The sequence below is a fragment of the Nicotiana sylvestris genome, chromosome 9, assembly GCF_000393655.2.
Source record: "Nicotiana sylvestris chromosome 9, ASM39365v2, whole genome shotgun sequence".
NCBI classification, from domain to species: Eukaryota; Viridiplantae; Streptophyta; class Magnoliopsida; order Solanales; family Solanaceae; genus Nicotiana; species Nicotiana sylvestris.
The window spans coordinates 3,717,300-3,735,957 of record NC_091065.1 but is presented as its reverse complement, the minus strand read 5'-3'; the positions used below and the strand labels follow the sequence as shown (position 1 = coordinate 3,735,957).

General features: G+C 37.9%; 1 pseudogene; it reads right to left on the bottom strand.

Annotated features, from left to right (window-relative positions):
• Positions 1-626: 626 nt before the first annotated feature.
• On the bottom strand, positions 627-16,866 carry LOC104222505 (putative disease resistance RPP13-like protein 1; annotated as a pseudogene).
• Positions 16,867-18,658: the final 1,792 nt, after the last annotated feature.

Below are 18,658 nucleotides of genomic sequence, written 5' to 3'. Positions count from 1 at the left end.
CGCAGGTGCAGGCCAGGCACCACAGAAGCGGCTAAGGAAGGGCAACCCAGGTTCCACAGATGCGGCTCCCTTTCCGTAGAAGCGGGACCGCAGGAGCGGGAGCCCGTCCGCAGAAGCAACCCCCAGTGGGCCCAGTCAATTTCGCAGAAGCGGACCCACGTCCACAAAAGCGTGACTGCGGATGCGGTCAATGCACCGCATGTACGAAAATCGCTGGCACGGTGCACTTCATTTAATACGGGAGTTAGGCCTTTTTGACTCATTTCACTCTACTATTGTTGGGCGATTTTTGAAGCTTCTTGAGAGGGATTTTCATCTAGCTTTTGGAGATAAGTAGTTTTTACCTATTGTGAGTTCAATACATAGATTTTGGGTAGATTTCAACATGAAAATTGGTAGAAATCATGGGATAGATGAAAAACCTAGGGTTTGACAAGAATGAGATTTTTACCACGAAATTGACCATGAAACTTAGTAAAATCACATATATGTTCCTTAGGTTATGGGTAACAACTTCCTTCGAAATTTTTTGGAATCCGGGTACGTGGGCCAACGAGAATGGTGAAACTAAGAATTTCTACATAACTTAGCACCAACGAGATTTCCTTCACAAGAATATTATACATTTCTATGGATAGAAGATTATAAAAATCCTGAGATAATGCAAGGTTACATATTAGTAGGAAAATGAACAGCCAATATCATAATGATAAGATTACCAACCCACAAAGAAAGAATGAAAACATTACATATGAATCTTTTTTGCACGAGTACTGAATTCCGAGGTAAAGTTTTATTTAGAAATTCGACGAGCAACAATGAGATCCTAGGATGAGAGACCAGCCTCGATCTTCTGAACAGTAGCAACATCAGTCTTGAATGACTTAGCAGGAATCTGATTATTGACAATAGTAGCAAACAATGTTGTAGAGGAAGTGAAACGGTTCAGCATTTGCGCTACCAATTGCAGAAACAGCTATAGCTGATTTATTGATAATGTACTAGTCCCTCAAACCTGCTGCACTACTTTCACTAGCCAACTTGAGGAGACCATTGAAACTTTACTTTCTCTTCTCATTGACATTCAACGTTCTCTCCTCAGAATCTCCTCCGTTTCTCGTACATTTTACAGTGCATTTACAGTTTGCTCTAACCGTTCACGTCCAGAAGTTCAGATTATTCACTAGAGAAAGTCCAATAATTATGTCGTCTTTTGCTTTCTGTTGGCCAAACGTAACCAGAGCAGAAAGGCCTAATATGAAGTCCCTAATTCTCTGAGTAACTTAAATATCTCAACAGCTTTCCCTTCTCAACAACTCATAAAAACCAAACTGAAAACAAAAGAAAAGGATATGTTAAAACACTTAACCAATCAATGTGCTATACCAGCAGCCCGCATTTGTATAGCTATACATGATTGATTCCTCTAGACGAGTAATCAACAATCATGGTTTTATCTGACTACGAAAATGATTCCTAAACTTACTGACATTTCATCTGTGATATTACTGGTTTTACGATTAATCAACAACTGAAGTTTTCTCATAGTTTTAATGACATCATGATACACCTATTATCATACTAGCCTTAAATTAATCGCTGAATGTAAATTAATGCTGATTTTCATGTTCGAAGCTGCCACATGATGCTGACTTAAAAAGGGAAAGGAAAAAAACACAAACAGATAAAATGAAGTTGGAAGGTGACAACTTAATATCCATTCAACTATGCTCTAGAAATTCGGAAAATGAGAAAATTCATCAGTATTACCTATCAAATGCAGGGTGGCTAGAAACTCAAAGATCAAAATGAACAAAGCAGGGTAGTTTGGAGATCTTCATCCATATATTAAAAGGAATTAGGAAAAATGTACCTGATTGTGAAATAGGGACCGCATGTTTCTAACCATTCATGCTCTTCCTCGCGATTCCACGAATTGACTGGCGTTTAAGAACAACGAACAGAGTATTGAACAACTGCAACAATGACAATGTATGAACGGCCAAATCGGGCTAGTAGAAAAGCAAAGGAGGAAATGTTCAATGGCCATATAAAGATTCTAGTAACAGAAACATGACCGAATCGTTGTTCATTATCTAACCTTGAAATCATTCCGAGTAGCATATGTTTCCTTGCCTTTCCCCTAGTTCTGAGGTGCCACTCGAAGTTTATATCTGCAACATCAGCTTAATGTTTATATATCTATGAATATTCAAAAAAAAAAACTGATGTATTAACTACTGTCTAAAGATCCAAATACTGACAAAATCTCAGTATTTGCTATCAGATGAAACCAGATCAACTTGAAATCAATGCGATATAACACGTGCTTAAATTATGGAAGCAGATATATCGGAAGACATTTCAATATCTGAGAAAGTGAAGTTGCATTATTTGAACCCTTTATCTTTGTGCAAGAGACGAAGAATAGGGAACAAAGCTGAGAAAAAAATAGGTGAGGACACACACTCCACATTAATCCTTAAGGTGAGGACTCGACATGTGAATTTCTTACATGTGAACTCTTGCTTCTTCGAAGGACTGAAATCGAAGAACCCTCATCATTGTTGTACATCCAGCGGCTGGGAAAACAAATAAACATTATGTGACAGGAAAAAACAACTACTCCTAGTAAACAAACGAGGAGAAGTACATAGAAAGGATATTACAGGCTAATTTACTAACAAAATAGCTTATGTTAATAAGAGGATAGAACTCGAGGTGGCATACCAGATGAGGTGACCATCAATCCAAATGCTGAGCCAGTCTCGCCTTTGCACAGACACATAGATGCATACTGAAGAGATGTAGAAGGGCAACTCTCCTTGTGTCCAGGGCAGATGATGGTACAAAGATGGCCGCCACTTTACAGCGATCCGACACGATCTGAGTGTGGGCGAGGATATGCACCAGATTTTGCCAATTTACCAAGTGTACATTGACTACAACAATTACAAACAAAGAATTGAACACTTTTCTATTAGATGAGCTATACTCCAAGGAAATAAATGCTAGATATTTAAAAATTTATATTGTTTTTGTTCAACTTTCGTGTTCCACCAGACACATAAGACTCAAGATTGGAAACGCATTATTTGGACCACATATCTCCTAACAATGAAGTAGAAGAAGTATATGAGATATTATTTTAGACAATCTGACTTCCCTGCTCATCCTTTAAACTACACTGCCAATGGCTGATAAATTGCATTACCGTTAACTATCAAAAGGCAGAGGTAACAAGCAATTTGAAAATCATCAGTATTACCTATTGAATGCAGGGTAGTTAGAAACTCAAAGATCAAAATGGAAAAAGCAACACGTGATGAAAAAGAACTGAGTTTGGAGATCTTCATCCATATATTTTGCTTTCCAAGCTTGATGAAAAAAGTAGCTGATTGTGACATAGAGATTGCTAGTTTCCGACCATTCGTGATCTTCCTTGTGATTCCATGAATTGACTGGGGTTTAAGAACAACGAACAGAAGATTGAAAAACTGCAACAATGACAATGTATCAACGGCCAAATCGAGCTAGTAGAAAAGGAAGGGAGGAAATACTCAAAATAAAATACCAAGTTACTCTGCATCATATTTTGAACAGCTAATATGCATCAACTAAAACAAAAGAACTAATAAGATCTGGCTCTTTCTTGGTTATGCTGTCAAGCCTAACGAGTAAATTGAATATAAATATTGTGGTAACTGAAACATGACCGAATAGCTGTTTGTTATCTAACCTTGAAATCATTCCGAGTAGCATATGTGTCCTTGCCTTTCCCCTAGTTCTGAGGTGCCAATCGAAGTTTATATCTGCAACATCAGCTTAATGTTTATATCTTCTATCCAAAGCTATGAATATTCAAAACAAAAAACTGATGTATTAACTACTGTCTAAAGATCCAAGTACTAACAAAATCTTAGTATTTGCTATCAGATGCAACCGCATCAACTTGAAATCAATGCGATATAACATGTGCTTAAGTTATGGAAGCAGATATCGGAAGACATTTCAATATCTGTTGGCCACTCCTTTCCCTTTCTCGATTTCCACATCAATTTTTATAATTATTTGCTTTTGCAAACTTCATGTGAATTTCTTACAGGGAACAAGCAAAGTGTACCTGATTGTAAAGTTGATCAGATTGCATACATCTAAACTGTCTCGAACTTTTGCTTCTTCAAAGGACTGAAATCGACAAATAGGAGTACAGGAATGAACGACCCTCATCATTGCTATACATCCAGCGACTGGGGAAACAAATAAACATTATGTGACTGGAAAAAAATGACGAGTAAACAAACAAGGAGAAGTACATAGAAAGGATATTACATACGAGTTTACTGACAAACTAGCTTATGTTAATAAGAGGATAGAACTTTAGGTAGCATACCAGATGAGGTGACCAGAAATCCAAATGCTGAACCAGTCTCGCCTTTGCGCAAACATATAGATGCATACTGAAGTGATGGAGAAGGGAAACTCTCCTTGTGTCCCACGGCAGAAGATGGTACAGAGGTGGCCACCACTTTACAGCGATCCGACACGATCTGAATGTGGCCGAGGATATACATCAGATTTGTTAAAATTACATTTTGCTATGAACTTCCTAGATAAAATTATTAATTTCATGACTGAAACATGACTGAATCGCTGTTTGTTATCTAACCTTGAAATCATTCCGAGTCGCATATGTTTCCTTGCCTTTCCCCTAGTTCTGAGGTGCCACTCGAAGTTGAGTAATGGAAGGAATTTGAAAGGAACTTCATAATCTGCTTAATATTTATATCTTCAATCCAAATCTCTGACAATTCAAAACAAAAATCTGATGTATTAACTACTGTCTAAAGATCCAAATACTGACAAAATCTCAGTATTTGCTATCAGATGCAACTGCATCAACTTGAAATCAATGCGATATAACATGTGTTTAAGTTATGGAAGCAGATATCGGAAGACATTTCAACATCTGAGAAAGTGCTGTTGCATTCTTTGAATCCTTTACCTTAGCGCAAGAGACGAAGAAAGGAGAGAAATCACACGAAAGTGTACCTGATTGTAAAGTTGAGACTGCATATATCTAACCCTTATCATTGCTGTACATCCAGCTGCTGGGGAAACAAATAAACAACTACTCCTAGTAAACAAACAAGGAGAAGTACATAGAAAGGATATTACAGGTGAGTTTACTGACAAATAGCTTATGTTAATAAGAGAATAGAACTCAAGGTGGCATACCAGATGAGTTGACCAGCAATCCAAATGCTGAACCAGTCTCGCCTTTGCGCAGACACATAGATGCATACTGAAGTCATATATAAGTATTAAAAGACATTCTGAAAATTGTTTTAAATCAAGTTGAAGATATACCAATGCGAGCAATAAGGCCACATTCTGCCTACAGAGGCATAATATTATGAGTTTAATTAAAGGAGAGAAGTCATTGTCACTTTTAAGCAAAAGGATACAAAGCAACCTAAACTCACACGAAGAACACCATAACCAAAGAAACTTCTGTATAAACATTGCATAGTATTTGCTTCTCAGACTGATGAAGAGCAGTACTACTGTCAAATTCCAAACAAAAGAGAAGTACCTATTTTTCTCATCTAACGCGACCTGAAGATGATTCCTCGGCTTCATAGTGGCAATATAAGCTTCACACTGCTCCACAGGATTTAACAAAGTAAAAGAATTAACAAAACAAGCTTAGAGAAATAACAAAAAATAAAAGCTACTGAAAAAGAAAAGAATAACTTATACTGTCGGATACTCACCATGTGTCCATGAAATTGAGAGGGACATTTCACATAAGAATGATCCTTGACAACTCTCTGCCCAGCTTTTACTTCTGGCATCAATTTGACAGATTCTAGATGTGGTATGAGCTGAAACTTCAGGATTCACATCGTTCTAATCAACCTCCTTCTGCAAAAGAAAAGAAGTTAGATTCAAATATCAGCATTTTGTATCAGCATAGAGATTTGAATGACTGTACACAAAAGCATAGAGATTGGCAATGAAATAGCAGGAGGCTATTTCTAGACATTGAAGCTAAAGGCCCATTGTTGGCAGCCGATGGAGCTGAGAAAGAGACGAGGGAAGTCGTTCTTTCAGCAGCGATAAAACTTCATTCTCTGAATTTGGGACATAAACAGTTAAAAAAAATAACTCCCTGAATGCAGCAAAACTTTCCTCAGAGCAAATCAAGGCTGAACTGTATAACACACTGAGCTAGTGTCTCCTAAGCTATAACAAAAGAACCCATTTTAATTTGGGAAAATATCAGTTTTAATTTGATAGTTGATAACACTGGATGATTTAATCGACAACAGAAAATGACTAGTTCTTTTAACTGATGTATTGGAAGAAACTGCTGTACAAAATGTTGAACAATATTTTCTAAGAGTGATCAAAGAGAAGTAGTACTGTCAAATTCCACACAAATCAGAGTACGTTTCTTCACTTACACGTTGCTAACAGACCACATTCAAGGTTATTGTCCATTCGATGGAGAATGTCAGCACAACTTTCCATTCACCAGCGGAGCTAAGAGCGGTTATAGCTTGCATATTGTTACCCTAATCCTGATAAAAATAATTGCTAAGTGATATTCGATAATCATATTGGGAAGCAAACTTTTCTATTTTTTTTAATAGATAGGAAACAAACTTTGTGTCGCGTATACCTTTGAATTCTATTAGAGCATCGCATTCAATAGTGGACATGTGCATTACTCTAAACCACCTCCTCCTCGCTCAACTCACTGAAAAGGGGAAAGAACAAGAATACATGAATTTCTATTGAGATGAAAGTTCAAGCAATACATGAACTAAAAATCTACAGGATGAAGAGCGAGATATATGACAACTATACATGAATTGCAAATGATGAGATGAATTTCCAAAGACAATAAACATATGGCTGACATACATGTGTGTCGTAATAGATTACGAGTTCATTAATATTACATTAAGCTATTAACGTTCTGGAGCAAATATGTGAATTCCTACCAATACCAAAATCTTTTTTTTGCAATGTTCCGGTGCAAATATATGGATTTTATCACCTTTTGTTTTTGTCGTCTAACATTCAATTCATCCCAATCTGAAGATGCTTCCTCTGTTTCATAACCTCTTCACACTGCTCAACAAGATTTTTAACAAAGGAAAAGAATTAACAGAAAAGCAAAGAGAAGTAACAAAAAAATAAAGAGCTACTCGAAAAGAAAAAAAAAAAAAAAAGAATAACTTACATCTGTTAGAGCACCTTCGATTGAATCATTACAGGTATTCCTCATTGACTTTTATGGTGGGAATTAGAGCAATTTTTGGCCAGTAATCCCCCTTCTCAAATTCTAGACTTGATTTAAGCAATGGGCAGTTGCGAATCCATAGTGTAGAGATGGAAGAGGGCATCCCTTTTACTGGAAGAGATTTGAGTTTAGGGCAATAATGGATGACCAGCTTAGAGAGGGAGCAGGGCAGCGCTGATTCTGGAATAGATTTGAGTTGATTGCACTCGTAAATCATTAGATATTGAAGCGAGGTGAGGCGCCGAAGACCGTCGGTCGGTAGTGAATGGAGCTCATCATGGAAATATAATAGAAGCTGAGAAAGAGACGAGGGAAGCCCTTCTTCCAACAGTGACTGAATTTGAGGTAATCTACAAGTAGATAGAGATTCAAGAGAGGTGAGACTTTTGAGAACTTGGCTGCTTAATGTTTTCAGATTGGTTATAAAAAGAGTTCGAATAGAGGAAGGCAACTCCCAATTTTCACCAGCAGGAATCTCTTCGTCACTACCATCATGTTTGATGTCTAACTTTGTGAGACAGGGGAGTCTCTGTAAACCCCACTCCTTTCGCCCATTCACCAGTTTCTTGCAAATCCAGATCCCAAGGACTTCTAAATTGAAGGGCAATCCTCCTTCAGGAAAGGACTCTATTTCTGGACACTTATACAGTGTCAGTTCCTTAAGAAATGGAAGGAGTTCCTGCATATGTTCTGGCAGCGACTTCAGCTTCTTGCAGAAGATAATATCCAAAGTACGCAACGACGTCATTTGAGCCACCGAAAGTATTTCAAGATTCTCACAGTATTCAATTTGGAGTTCTTCAGTCCTGTTGGGAATCAAAAGCCCTGTAAGGTTGTTGCATCTTTGTACAGTCAAATAGCGTGCTTGTGGGACCAACTCTGCTGATATCTCATTTATAGAATCACATTTTTCAAGTTCCAATTTCTCCAGAAACATGTTACTTCCTCCAAAAATCACATCACCAACGGATGACTCTAATTTCAATTTCGCACAACGTTTTATCCTTATTTCCTTCAAAGTATTTGGCAGACTGCTAAAAGGCAAGGAGGTAAGAGTCTGACAATCACTGATGCGTAATTCAACTATCTGTTTCATTCCCTGAAGTTGAGACAAAAACAGTTCAGCATCATCAAAAAGAACTCCAACCTTAGGAGAACCTTCAACTTTAAACTTTTTAAGACTTGAAAATTCTATAGGTGTCTCCAGATTGAGTTCTGGACAATTTGAAATTGTCAATTTTGTTAGAGAACAAAGATTTTCAGGCAACTTTCCAATCAACTTGGGGCAATTAACAATTGAAAGATGTTGAAGTGTAGGAAACTCTTCTCCATTCCCTAGTACGTGCCACTTCTTCCACTCCAGCATCTCGTCAAACTCAAGTCGCTCAAGAGAGTTGAAAGGCTTTTTGGAGGACGAACTACCATAGAATTCGTCAGTCACCTCTGTTATTTGATGCATCCCGCTAATGGTAAGGAATTTCAGAGAAGGAAGTTGGCCTAATGCTGGCAAGGGATAACAGTCCTTGCAGTTGCTTAGAGATAATTCTACCAGCTCAGAAAATGAATAATCAGCTAGCCAATTTGGAAAGTTTGTCCCTCTATATCCGTTGATCGCAAGTTCTTTTATGTTTGGATTTGGATGTAGCTCACCAAGTATGTCTCTTTCAATTTGTGAACTATCCGCAATACTTTCACTCCACTCCAATGATAACTTTTCAATATGTTCCTTTCCTCTCATGTTTGCCTTCAAAGCTTCCCTTCTGTCGGCCACATTTTCCAACTCTAGAATAGATAGAGATCCATACAAGTTATGTAGTTCACCAAAATCTTCCGTTCTTGAACCACTGCGATCACCCAGAAGAAATTTAGCTCCCAATAACACATGGATGCTTTTCAACTTGCTCGGATGTAGCAGCGTCTTCAAGCAAGGAGTGGCGCTAATATCAAGGTGACGCAAGTTGATCAACTTTTCCATCTGCTGTGGTAACTCCTCAAGGTTTTGACAAGATGATAAGAGAAGTGTCTCTAAGTGTTGAAACAGAAGAAGCTGTTGTCCAAGAAGAAGAAGAAGAAGCATCGCAGCAGATGCTGCGGATGAAGCTCTGTTCTCCCAGAAGAAGAAGAAGCATCGAAGCAGATGCTGATGTTGAAACAAAAGAAGCATCCACACAGACTCCTGCAATCTAACCTTGACCGTTAGATTAAAAGAGTCTCTGACTCATCTGGGCCCTTCATTTGTTAAGTGCCAAGCACATGAGTGAGCACATGCTCACATTTGTATTAGTGCAAATATACTAAAGTGAGTATGGGATCACATAGTAAACAATATACCTTGTCTAGGAATATTATACATACACTTTATATATGTATAGGAGGTAGATGTATATACAAGCCATGGTAGTGAATGTAAAGAGACAGTGAAAATTAATCTACATCAGCTCTTTTTTCATTCTTTCATGGTATCAGAGCAGACCTCTGCTCTATCCTTCAACTTCATCTTCTAATTTTCCTCCTTGAACTCAACTTGCTCTATCACCATGACTGGAACAGACTCTTCAGTAACATCAACCAGTCAAGCAGTCAGTCATGACACCAACCATCCCTATTTTCTTCACTCTTCAGATGCTCCCGGGATGACTCTTGTGACCTCACCTTTTGATGGAAGAGGATTCCCAGGATGGAGAAGGTCAATACTCATTGCATTATCAGCCAAAAACAAGCTGGCATTCATCAATGGCATTTGTGATGAACCTGCCTTGGATTCAAAGGATCATGCACAATGGAGTAGGTGCAATGACATGGTAACCTCATGGCTTTTAAATTCTCTAACTAAAGAGATAGGAGACAGTGTAATCTATTCCAAATCTGCAAAAGAACTTTGGAGTAGTCTTGAGCATAGGTTTGGACAATCCAATGGAGCCAAACTCTATCACCTACAAAAGGAAGTTGCTAAGACAGTTCAGGGAAATAGCAATATTGCAGCATACTTTACAACTCTGAAAAAATTATGGGATGAGTTAGATTCCCTGAACTCACATTTAAGGTGCACTTGTACCTGTGTGTGTGAAGGGAAGAAGAAAGTAGCCAAGTTCCTGGAGGATCAGAGAGTCATCCAATTTCTAATGGGACTGAATGATGTGTATGCACCTGCAAGAGGCAATATTCTCATGATAAGCCCTCTTCCAAGTATGGATCATGCCTATTCCATCCTCCTGCAAGATGAAAGTCAGAGGGAAATGCTTGTTAGCCCACAATATCCAACAGATGGTGCATCTTTTATGGTAGGAGCTCAAGGGAAGTTTAATCAAAGAAACAATATTCAGAAATCATGGGGAACTCCTCAGAAACAGGGGAACTTTTAGAACATGCAACAAAAGTTTAAAAGGAAGACGAAATACAATCCTAATGTGAGTTGTGGTCATTGTATGAGAACAGGGCATGTAAGGGAAGATTGCTACAGACTAATAGGATTCCCAGATGATTTTCAATTCACAAAATCAACAAATCAGCCTACTATAAAGGGAAATGCAGTGGTGACAACACAGGAAACAAGTAGTGAAGGAAACATCAGCAGTCAGAACCAGTTTTTCAGTAAGGAGCAAGTGTCAGAATTAGTAAACATAATCAAGCAAGTCCAGATTGAAAGTGCAGCAGCAACAACATCAGAAATCAATGCTAATGCTGTAGCTGGTACCATACTCCAACACACAGGAACTTGTCTTGCTGTTTTCAACACTAAAACATGGATAATTGACTCAGGGGCCTCTGAACATATGTGTTTTGATGCTAGCTCTTTCCTATCTCTTACTCCTCTTCCTGCACCTTTGCACATTAGCTTACCTAATTCATTCCAGTTATGTGTTACACATATAGGAAGTGTGTCTATTCAGCCTGATATGGTTCTTCATAGAGTGCTTCATGTACCTTCTTTCAAGTATAACTTATTATTTGTTCATAAGTTATGTCTTCAATTCAGTTGTTCTTTGAATCTAACTTCTAATGGGTGTATGTTGCAGGTCCCTTTAGTGGGGAAGAGACAAGCTTTTGGTGAAGTTAGAGATGGATTGTACCTTTTTCAGTCAGCTAGTAAAGAGTTTGTCTCTATTCTTAGAAAAAATGTAGTTTCCATTCCAAAAGGAAGAAATTCCAGTGTCATTTCTACCCCTGTTTCCTTTTCAGTACCTTTACCTGCTATTGCTACTGCTACTGTAAGGCAATGGCATGTTAGGCTAGGGCATTTGCCCTTTTCAGTAATGAGAAATCTGCATTTTATTAAATTTCCCTCTAAGTTTGATTGTGTGTGTCACATCTGCCCTCAAGCTAGGCAAACCAGACTGCCTTTCCCCTTGAGTCATATGAAGAGTTCTGCTATTTTTGATTTGATTCATATTGACACATGGGGGCCATTCAAGACTGTGACTTATAATGGTTATAGGTATTTCTTGACTATTGTGGATGACTGTAGTAGGGCCACTTGGACTTTTCTCTTAAGTTCTAAGGGGAATGCTTTTTCAGTCTTGAAATCATTTATGTGCATGACAGAGAGACAGTTTAACTTGAAAATTAAGAAGATCAGGTCAGATAATGCCATGGAACTAGGAAAAGGTTCACTAGAAGCAAGTTTTCTTGAATCAGAAGGGATTATACATGAAACCTCTTGTGTTTCTACCCCTCAACAGAATGGAGTAGTTGAGAGGAAGCATAGACATCTTTTGGAAGTAGCAAGGGCACTTTTATTTCACTCTAAGGTGCCTCTCCAATACTGGGGAGAATGTGTATTGACAGCTACATATCTGATCAATAGAATCCCCTCTAAGGTTCTAAATGGATTAACACCCTATGAGGTATTGCTTGGTACAAAACCTAGCTATGAATCTCTCAAGAGCTTTGGTTGTTTGTGCTATGTCTTAACTTTGTCTAACAACAGAGGGAAGTTTGAGCCTAGGGCAAAAGGTTGTGTGTTCCTGGGATATGCACAACATCAGAAAGGTTACAAGGTTCTGGACCTTGTCACTGAGAAGGTGTTTGTATCTAGAGATGTTAGGTTTCATGAAGATCAATTCCCTTTTTCACACTCACCTCTCACATCTGATTTCCCTTTCTTTCCTCAAGACACAATCCCACCAGATACCTTACCCCAAAACTCAACAGAATACTCTTCTGGGACATCTAACCACTCCTCTACCCACTCCTCACCTAGCAGCTCTGCTACATGTCCTGGTCCCTCTACTTCAACCAACATCAACCTGACCCCTTCAGATTCTGCTTCTACTCCATGTTCTTCTCACTCACCCATTCTGTCCAGAACATTTTCTCCTTCATCAATCAGCACACCTATTCCAATTCCACCTCCATCAGTCAGAAAGTCTGACAGGGTAACTCAGAAACTAGCCTACTTAAATGATTATATTTGCAATAGCATCTATCTATCCGACCTTAGTTCCTGTCTATCCAAACCTCTCAAGCCAAATGTCTTTTCCTTCCATGCTCTTTCTATAGACAACCAGCATCTCCTTAAATATATTTCTACCACATCAGAACCTAGCAGTTATTTACAAGCCTCTACCCATCCAGGTTGGAAAAGGGCTATGGATGCTGAAATTTCAGCACTTGAGATAAATAACACTTGGGATGTTGTATCCTTACCACCAGGGAAGAAAGCTTTACCTTGTAAATGGGTGTACAAGGTTAAGCATAACTCAGATGGTACAATTGAAAGGCTAAAGGCTAGGTTGGTGGTGAGGGGGGACATTCAGAGGGAAGGGATAGATTATTCAGAAACCTTTTCACCTGTGGTAAAGATGACTACTATCAGGTGTCTTTTGGCTGTGGCTATCAAGAAGGGGTGGAATGTGTCACAACTCGATGTTAATAATGCTTTCTTGCATGGGGATTTGCAAGAAGAGGTCTATATGAAATTCCCAGCAGGCTTGACTCCTTCTCAACCTAATCTTGTTTGTCGACTAAGGAAATCACTCTATGGTTTAAAGCAAGCGTCGAGGCAATGGTATGCTAGGTTAGCTGGGGCTCTGAATTACAAAGGTTACTCCAGCTCTTTAAATGACTATTCACTGTTCTTTAAGCGATCAGGTGATTTAATTTCCATATTAGTTGTATATGTGGACGATATACTCCTCACAGGTAATGACACCACAGAAATTGCACAACTTGCAGATTTTCTACACTCAGAATTCAAAGTAAAACATCTTGGGCACATTCATCATTTCTTGGGTATGGAAATTCTCAGAGAAAAGCATGGTTTTATAGTAGGGCAAAGGCAATTTACCTTGGAACTTTTGGCTGAATTTGACTGCACAGGTCCTGCTGTATCTTCACCTCTCGACCCTTACTCTAAATTGCAAGCTGATATGGGAGAGCCTATGCCTGATCCTACCATCTATCGCCATCTTGTTGGAAAGCTCAACTACTTAACAAATACTAGGCCGGACCTCTCTTTCGATGTCCTTTGTTTGAGCCAGTATATGCAACGTCCTTACATGTCCCACTATTCTGCAGCTTTGCGTGTTCTTCGCTATTTGCGCACCGACCCTTCTCAAGGGATTTTTCTTAATGCACATCCATCTTTTGATCTACTCGCCTTTTGTGATGCAGACTGGGCAGCTTGTAGAGATTCTCGCCGATCTGTTAGTGGCTTTTTCATCACCCTTGGTGGAGCTCCAATCTCTTGGAAATCGAAGAAACAAATCTCCGTCTCTATGTCCTCCGCAGAGGCGGAATACAGATCTATGCGAAGGGTGACCGCAGAAATCACTTGGTTAGTCCGATTACTTGCAGATCTATCAGCTTCACCCACTTTGCCAGTGCCTGTTCACTCGGATAGCCAAGCCGCCATCCACATAGCTCGTAACCCAGTTTTTCATGAACGAACCAAACATGTGGAGTTGGATTGTCACTTCGTTCGTCAACAATTTCTGTCCGGTTTGATATCTCTCTCTTTTGTTCCGTCCGAATCTCAGCTCGCCGATCTATTTACCAAACCCTTATCTGGGGGTTCTCATCGGAGCATTTTATCCAAGCTGGGGGTCCATTCTCTCCCCTCCACCTTGAGGGGGGATGTTGAAACAGAAGAAGCTGTTGTCCAAGAAGAAGAAGAAGAAGCATCGCAGCAGATGCTGCGGATGAAGCTCTGTTCTCCCAGAAGAAGAAGAAGCATCGAAGCAGATGCTGATGTTGAAACAAAAGAAGCATCCACACAGACTCCTGCAATCTAACCTTGACCGTTAGATTAAAAGAGTCTCTGATTCATCTGGGCCCTTCATTTGTTAAGTGCCAAGCACATGAGTGAGCACATGCTCACATTTGTATTAGTGCAAATACACTAAAGTGAGTATGGGATCACATAGTAAACAATATACCTTGTCTAGGAATATTATACATACACTTTATATATGTATAGGAGGTAGATGTATATACAAGCCATGGTAGTGAATGTAAAGAGACAGTGAAAATTAATCTACATCGGCTCTTTTTTCATTCTTTCACTAAGTTATAGAGTACACAAATGGAATCTGGTAACTGCTTTATCCAGGTCCAAGAAAGGTCCAAAAATCTTAGGAGCCTTAATTTGATGAATAAATCATTTGGTAACTCTTTGATGTAATAACCAGACAATGAGAGTGCCCTTAAGGATGTTAGTCTTGGCAATATATTATGCAACACCCTCTTACTTAGAGAAAATGGAGTGTAGTTGATTGGAAACAATGTCCTCAGCTGCTCCAATTTGTAGAGAGGTTTCAACTTTTCAAAGTCACCATTATATCCCCTTGAATATGATAGGTGTCGACATCTTCCCACCATATCAGATCCTTTGTTATCTTCCAAATTGATGCAAAGTCTTGAAGATGTAACTTGGGCCAAATCATTGACAAGGTCATGCATTAAGAATTTCTCAGTGCCCCCTTGAAAAGAACTTGGGACCCTTTCAAACAATGATCTTGATCGCAACTCGAGAAAGTATTGGTTGCCCGAATCTTCAATTATTTTATCTTTTTGCAACCGTTGCACGAGACCATTAGCAATCCAGAGTTGAATAACTTGTTCTTTGTTGAATGGATAATCTTTGGGAAATATTGCACAATAGGAAAAGCATTGCTTCAAATGAACGGGAAGATCATTGTAGCTCAACATCAACGTGGGTAATATTCCATTGTCTGGCAGCTCCCATATTTCACTTGTCAAAATTCGTCTCCACTCTTCAATCTCTGATTTGGACCGTAACAAACCAGCAATTGTCTTTAGTGCTAAGGGCAAACCTTTGCACTTAGCTGCGATTTGTTTCCCGACTTCTACATGTCCTAGATGTTCCTTAGGATCCATGTTGTCAAATGCATGTCTTTCGAATAAAGACCAAGAGACATCACTAGACAAAGTATCCATGCTAATTTGCTCATTACCCATTGTCATGGCAACACTTTTCTTACGTGTCGTCACAATGATCTTACTTCCAATTTCTCCTTGTGCAAAAGGATTTATCAACTCAACCCACTCGAGGTAGTTGTCATTCCAAACATCATCTAAAACAATAAGAAACTTTTTCCCTTTTAAGCTTTCCTTCAATTTGATTTGAAGTTGATTAAAATTGTTATCAACCATCAAGTTGGATGAACCAATTTCTTCAAGTAATCCTTTTGTTATCCTAGAAGCATCATATGGTTTAGACACACAGAACCAAGCTGTCAGATCGAAATGGTCTTTCACCTTCTCATTATTGTACACAGCTTTAGCAAGTGTTGTCTTGCCAACCCCCGCCATTCTAACAATAGGAATTACACTATACGTTTTTCCATCGGCATCAACAGACAATAAACGGTCAACCAAAGACTCTATTTCAGTCTGCCTACCAAAGATATCAGATTCATCAACCAAAGATGTTGTAGGTACTCTAGTTTCTTCTTTATCGGAAAAAAGATCCTTTAGGCCAAGCCTACCAATTTGCCTTTCCAACTCCTCCAATGTTCTAGTGGTGCTTTCCAACTTCTCCTTTATGTTAAGAAAAAAATCCATCACTCAAGCACAAGTTGAGGTCACTTACCTGCTGGTTGCTTGCTTCTGCATGATTTTGATGCTGACCTTCCACCTTAACTCTCAGAACTTCATAATTGATTTCTTCCATTAAGTTTTCAGCACTGTCCACAGCATCCCGGAGTTCATTAAGCCACTGAGTCACGTTTGGATTAGATGCCTGCTTATTCTCTGCATCACTTAGCACAGCCCGGAAACCACACCAAGTCCTCCTTAGCTTCTCTAAGAGATAAAAATCATGCTTTTGCCTCTGAAACATCTTGAGCAGCTCACCCTGAGGAGCAAGCCTATCAAAGAGAACATTCAAAGCTGAAGATAGAAATGCACCACCAACTGCTAAGCCAATCTCCATTTCTGAAAGCTGCAGAGCAAAACAAGAAAATCACAAAATGATTAAGAACTTGGAGAGGTTTAATACTTAAATATTAAAAATAGTCTTAGTTTTACCTGTTCAATGCTAAGAGTAATATGAACAAGAATGCTCAAAGTATATGCTAGTTGTGTCCGTTCTTTAGCAAAAGTAATAACGTATGTTTCTTAAGAAGACCTTATATCTCTCTTTCTTTATTTTCAAAAAGAAGACTTTAAAAAAAAAAAGGACAAAGACTTTATATGGAATTAACTATTCATTAAATCAATGAGGCAAGAGGGGACATGATATAAATTGCTTTGGGGTATGTGTTAGGTGTGATCATATCATATCATGAAAAAGTAATACCAGTATATTACGTAATTTATTATCTATAGATATGGTTGTTCATGGTTCAATTTGGATCGGTTTTTCCCTAAAAAGAAATCAAACCAAATAAGTTGATTTTTCAAATATTGGAACCAAATCAAATCAATTAAGTCGATTTTTTATCGATTTGATTTTTGTCGGTTTTTCGATTTTTTCGGTTAATTTATTGGTTTTTTTTCTTAAATATGAGACACACACTATCAAACGCATATTCCGGCGACTACATTTTCAACATAATACTATCAAATCAATTGCTCTTTGAAATATCATTTACCAAGATACATTGATGATAATTGAATCAAATAGTGATGGAAAATTTAAGTACTCAATTAAAAATCAATTATTTTTAACCTGAAATAAATTCTTTTACTTAGCAAAAGAAAAGTATCAATCAAACTAGAATGTAAAGGCAAAAATTAGATTATTATAATAGCAAAACACTAGTCTAAAAATACAAATGACTAATATGTACCATAAAATTTTAGAAACTTTATATATATAATAAATTTAAATAACTACTTTAATTGTTAGTTTGGTTCGATTTTTCTGGGTTATTTTTTTATTAAAATCAAAATCAAACCAAATTTGATCAGTTTTTAAAATTCAAAACCAAAATCAAACCAAACCTAAAAAGTATCTATTTTTTTTGTCGGTTTGGTTCGATTTTTTGGGTTTTTATGAACACCCCTACGTATAGAGGAGATTAGGAAAGTGTGCAGAGGTTTGTCCTAATAACATACGTAATACTTAGGGATCGCTTCGTAGATTATGTGAGGTTGTTAATGAAATAGGAAAATAATTAAGGGTGGCTTTAAATTTTAATAATATAGTCTCTGTCTCTAAAAAATTTATTGATCTATTATATGTGGTAACTAAGTGTTATTAGTGATAGAGTTTCAGCATAACTTGGCAAAATCAATTGAAAAAGACAAGTAAATCTTGGAGTTCTTTAATATCATGTTTTAGAAATTATTAGAGCTTGAGAATAGAAGAAGCAATTCTCGAGCGATTGCACCAAAAATTCGAGTTCCTTTTGAATTTTCTTCTTTATCAATAATAACTACAACATTGTCATCATATCGTATTATCATTCTTCCACATAAGAAGGACGAGATACATTTTGAATTAGCCATACATTACTTCCAATTTCAACTATTGGGTTGAAATAGATCGATTTAATCGTATAATACTTTCAGTTTAAGATAATGAATCGAAATCTGAGCCCCACTCGTGAGAATAGGTGAAAAACTATATCAAACATATTAATTTTCTAGATGGAGAACCACCATAAATTCTTGAGCAGTGGAGCATAAAGGATTGAAAAGTAATTTAAAAGAATCCTACAAAAGAAGAGACGGATTGCACAAAAATCATCCAAAGGTATGAGAGAGTAGCAAAGTTCCTTCGGTCTTTACTAAATTAAATATATTCTAATATATAACAATTATGACATTAACAATATCATAACTTTTAGTACATGGATAAGTATGTATAACGGCATGACTGTCCTTTCAAAACCTTTAATACACAAAACTAAACAGTCAATAAGGAATAATTTCAGC